This window comes from Tupaia chinensis, unplaced genomic scaffold (assembly GCF_000334495.1).
Source record: "Tupaia chinensis unplaced genomic scaffold, TupChi_1.0 Scaffold000001_1, whole genome shotgun sequence".
Classification (NCBI taxonomy): Eukaryota; Metazoa; Chordata; class Mammalia; order Scandentia; family Tupaiidae; genus Tupaia; species Tupaia belangeri.
The window spans coordinates 7,779,677-7,785,117 of NW_006159427.1; positions in this window are offsets into that span (position 1 = coordinate 7,779,677).

Here is a 5,441-nt window from a genome sequence, read left to right on the forward strand (position 1 = left end):
TCTGGCTATAATGTGTCTTGGAGAAGATCTTCTTGGGTTGATTCTATTTGGGGTCCTTTGTATTTCTTGGGACTGGATCTTTGAGTGCCTCTCTAGGTTTGGAAAGTTTTCTTGTAGGATTCCATGGAATAGATTATCAATGCCCTTCTGAGTCTCTTTGCCTTCTGGGATGCCTATTATCTGGATGTTTGGACGTTTGATGGTATCTAGTATTTCTTGTATGTTATTCTCAAATTTTGGGGCCATTTTCTCAGTCTTCATGGTGGATTTTTCTAGGCCAGCAATTTTCTCTTCTACATCTGAGATTCTATTTTCTGTATGATGTAGTCTGCTTTTAATACTTTCAAGGGAGATTTTGACTTCCTGTATTATAGCCTTCATCTCTAACAGTTCCATCTGATTCTTTTGTAGAGTGTGTAATTCCTCTTTTAGATCTTGCATGAATTTCCTCACCTCCTGGAACTCATTAGCTCCTTTCTCTTGCCTCTTCTGCAGTTCATTGTCTCTCTCCTCCTCTTCCATCTCTGTTAGCTTCACCATTATGAATATTCTAAATTCTTTATCAGACATTTTCCATGATTTCCTTTGAACTATCTGTGGATGAAGAGGAGTTATTCTTTCCCTTGGAGGAGAGGTATTTTCTTGCTTTCCCATATTTCTTGTGGCCCTGCAGTGATTTCTAGTCATCTGATGGACGGTGTGTTTCTTCCCAAACTTGAAGTTCAATCTGAGCATGGAGGAGCGTGCAGAAAAGGAAACAGAGAGAAACAACAGCCACAAAAAAACCCCCAAGAAGCTGAGAAAAAGAAAAGAAAAAACAGAGAAAAACGAAAAAGAAATTAATATTTAAAATAAATTTAAAAGATAGAAAAATTAGAAAACCATGTGCTGTGCAAAATGGCTAGTTCTCAGGAGCCATGAAGGTGTCTTCAAGAAGGCCTGTTCCCTTGCCTCTCCTGGGTTGGGAGGGGGAGAGAGAATTATTAACAAGATAAAGGGAAAGGAGGGGCCAGAAAGCCCAGAAAATGCCTTCTCTTAAAACATTTTATAAAGGAAAAATTACAAAAAAAAAAAAAAAAAAAAAGAGGTAGAGAGAGACAAAGACAGATACAGAGACAGGAGGCTTGAGAGGGGTCTTCCTTCCAAGCGAGTTTGTGTGCTGGAGGCTGAATTATCAATAGAAAATCTTCATTTCTCTGTTTCCCCTAAAATGACTAGTTCTCAGGAGCCATGAAGGTTCATGTTCATCTACTTTCTATCCAATGCTAAGGTCTTGTTTTTATGCCTAAGTAGTATTTCATAGAGTATATGCGCCACACTTTATTTATTTATAATTGGACATTAGATCTTTTATCTTTAATATCGTTTAGTAATTATCCTTTAATCATTATACATTATATTCATGTATGGAAAAAATATCACCATCACAACATGTACAGTTATTATATGTTAACTAAAAAGAGAATGAAAAAAGGAAAGAGGTTAAAAAAAAAAATTCAGTGGGACACTGACTTCATTTCCTAATTCTTGCTTCACAGTCTCCAGGGTCCCAAACCCCAGCCTCCGTCTTCTCCTTATAACCAACCCTTTGCCAAGTGAAAATAAACCTATGTGTTATCCCAAGAATAGGGACTAATATGACTGCTCCCTTTCTACTCTGCTATTTCTTATGGTCACTTTTTAACCTAGAAACTGGGACTGTTTCCCTGTTGGTTGGGGCCCACTTATAAGACCAGTGGGGTGGGGTCTGCCCATGTCCCAGTGGGCACCCACTCTGGAGACCAGTGGGGCGGGGTCTGCCGTGTCACAGTGGGCATTCAGTCACTTGATGATGCGGGGGGGTGCAGTGACATGAATGCTGGAGGAGTTTTGTGCACTTGGCCAGTTGCTCATTTGGACTCATTTCGATCAGATGAGGATCTAGTAGTGCCCCTGGCAACGATGACAAGAAAGCTACCTCTAATTATCCTTCTCAAACCCCAGCCACCTCCTCTTTTTCTTCCTTCCCATACTTCTCACCTCACCCAGTTTCCTGTCATTCCTCCCCAATACGGCAGCCCTCTGACCAGTCCCCAGTACAGTGTCTCTCTGTCACTCTTCTGCCCTACCTGTTTCCCACCCTTGATTAATTCCAATGCTTACCAGTACCCAATCTTGAGGCTCTGCATGCCTGACTCTTCCTCTGTGGTCTACAGACCAAGCCCTCTCCACCACCCTGTCCACTATGATCCCCATTTCCAGGACTACAACAGCTTTGCCCGCACTCCTCCTCCTAGCCTGTGCTAGGCCCCCGTATTCTTCCCCTCACCCACAACCCAGCATCCCCAAGCAGAGCTGATGCACACATCTCATCCTGGCAAGATGGTTTACCTCCTGCTGGGTCAGTTCCGGTGTTGTTCAGACTTGTCAACTCTGTGCCCCTGGAGTAAGTGCTATTTTTCTGACCTGGGTTAAAATATGTTTAAGAAAAGGTACTCTGCCACTCACACATTGGACAGAGGCCCTCCTGTAGATGGAATTGTATTCAAGACTGTTTTGGGTTTTGATTTTATTTTTGATCTGTTTCCCCTCACACTCTTCCACTATAGGATTCCAGAACTACAAGAAGGCCTTTTTGTCCTTGAGAAATGTTTGCTGCAGGAAGTGAGAGTCCCTCCATAGTATCTCATAGAAACTCTGAGGCTGGGACTCTCAGTCATGTCTCTATGCCAGAAATGGAGGTAGCAGATCCTTGGGGGGAAGAAATGGTCTGACCCTAAGGACAGATTGCACCAGGTGATCAGGTGTCCTATTTAAAGTGCTCTCCTAAAATTGATAGGCAACTAGAGTCGCAGTCTCATCTAAAATCTTGACTCACATGTATTGGAAACTTGACAAGCTGATTATAGATTAAATGGAAATGCAAAGACCAAGAGTAGTTCCTATATTTTGCCCAGAGGTTCCAGTCATTTGTACCAAGAGGGAAAGAGCAGACAACCATTCTTTTCTTTTCTTTTTTTGGAGAGGTTTTTGCTACAAGGTGTTGCGCTCGCCAGAAAGAGAGAGAAGAAAGTGAGAAATCACCCCGACAGGGGGGATGGCCATGCCGCCATCTCCTCCATTCTCCTCTTAGGATCTTGGGCACGCACGCACACATGCCTGGTGTGAGTTTAAGCCACTGGGTCCGGGATTCGAACTGCAGTTGACCACGTGGGAGTCCAGTAACATAGCCATTATGCCAACTGCTGGTCCCCAGACAACCATTCTTATCATGGCCATAATTAAATGAGGTTTTTTTGTTCTTATTTTTGGTTTGTTTTGTTTTTCTTCTATATTTTGTTACTTCCGTCTCCCATCTAAACAGACAATGATTTTATGTCATGTAGAGCTGGTACTACGTGAATTTGGTCTATTGGTCATTTGTATTATATACTAGGCTTTTAACTTTATCTCATCCGTTATTAGTCCACACTTTGCAGAAGGGCTGTCCACACTGCTGTACGACATCTCACTTTGGTTCTGCCTGTTCCATGGTTGTCTCCCCAGCACACAGTGAGATCCACTTACTTATTCAGATATTTCGTATGCTACAGATTTTTTTGTTATTGTTTTGTATATCCCATCTTATGTTAATTCAAAGATAATGAAGTTTGTTTGTAATATGAGTGGGTTCTTATATTTTCCAGCAAATTTCTCTGGTAATTGGGCGTCTGCCTGGGACAGTTGAAAAGGAACAGAGACCCTAAGGGACATCAGCACTCTGAGGACACTGGATGAGAACTAGAAGGCTAAGGCCACCTTGTTTCTCCACTCTCTGGTATTTCCTGAGCCATGTTCTGGAATGAAGGCGTCCTGTCTTAAGGAATAGTCCTTTTGGCAAGGAACAAACACAGTGTTGCTGGTTGTCCCCAAAGATGGCACTTTGCTTTCTAGCATAATGAGGATTCATTTTCTTCTTAGCCTCGGGGAAGGAGTGAAAACTTCAGGAAGCTGTGGAGCCTTCCTCACAAAGACACGTAATTAAGGTACTTACCAGTTTAGCTGGCATGTGATAAAATCTGTGTTTCTGAAATGATGTAGGGAGGGGTTAATGACGAGATGTCAGCAGAAGACATCCCAGGGCTGGGTGGTGAGACATCCAGGTGTCAGCAAACATTTATCAAACACACACCTGTGTGTGCTGTGAAGGAACTTGTAATGCCAGGAGGGATCACATGCATTTCTTCTTCTCTAGGGCCAACAGCACCTGGAACTCCCACTTGCTCCAGAAGAACAGGCACGTTGTCAGCTGCTTGAACCCCTCCCTGGCTGTCCTAGGCCCACGTCTGGTTGGGCTTGAACTTCATCACAGTTGGCTCTTGCTGTTGCTGCTACTTCCAGTAGGAGAGGAGAGCGTGGGGGCAAGGGCACGTTGGGGCATGGGGTACTGGCACGCTTGTGGTTGAGGTGGCGGCAAGAGGAGGGCAGCAAGGTGGACAGTCCCAGAGCCAGCAGCTGCTCCAATGTGGTGGAGGACGCAATTGTGGGTCACCGGAGCCCCAAGGTGGTGGAGGACTCAAGTGCAGAACTCTAATGGAGTGGGATGGGGTAAAGCACGCAATGGGTCAGTGGAGCTCCGAGGCTGTGGAGGACACAAGCCGGGTCACCGAAGCTATAAGGTGGTGGAGGATGCAAGCTCGATCTCTGGGGCTCCGACACAGTGGAGGCTGCAAGTGCAGGTCACTGGGGCTCTGAGGCAGTGGAGGATGCAAACATGGGTCACTAGAACTCCAACCACAGGACACAAGCCGGATCACTGGGGCTCCGACATGGTGGAAGCTGCAAGCGTGGGTCACTGGGACTCTGAGGTGGTGGAGGACGCAAATGTCGATCACCGAATTCCAACCACAGGGCACAGGCTAGATCACTGGGGCTTTGACCTGGTGGAGGACATAAGCTTTGGTCACTGGAGCTCCAACCTGGTAGAGGATGCAAGCCAGGTCACTGGAGCTCCGAGGCCTGTGCCACACTTTTCAATGGATTGGTTCCCTGTTTTAGCAATTTTGCATAATACCACAATAAACAGATGTGCAAGCCCTTTTCTGACTGAGTGGTCTCCTATCCTTTGGGTAGATACACAGGAGTGGAATTGCTGGGAGTCATATGGTAGCTCTATTTGTAGATCTTTGAGGGACCTCCGTGTTGTTCTCCACAGTGACTGGACTAATTCACATTACCACCAAGAGTGCAGAAGAGTTCCCTATTCATGACAGCCTCACCAGCACTTAAACATTTTTTTTCTTTTAATATCTTAGCCATTCTGTCTCGAGTTAGGTGCTGTCTCATTGTAGTTTTGATTTGCGTCTCCCTTATAATGAGAGATGTTTTTTCATATGCTTTTGGGCTGTTCATATATCTTTCTTAGAGAGTTGTTTGTTCAGCTTATTTTCCCATCTTTTAATTGGTTTGATCATTTTTTTTTT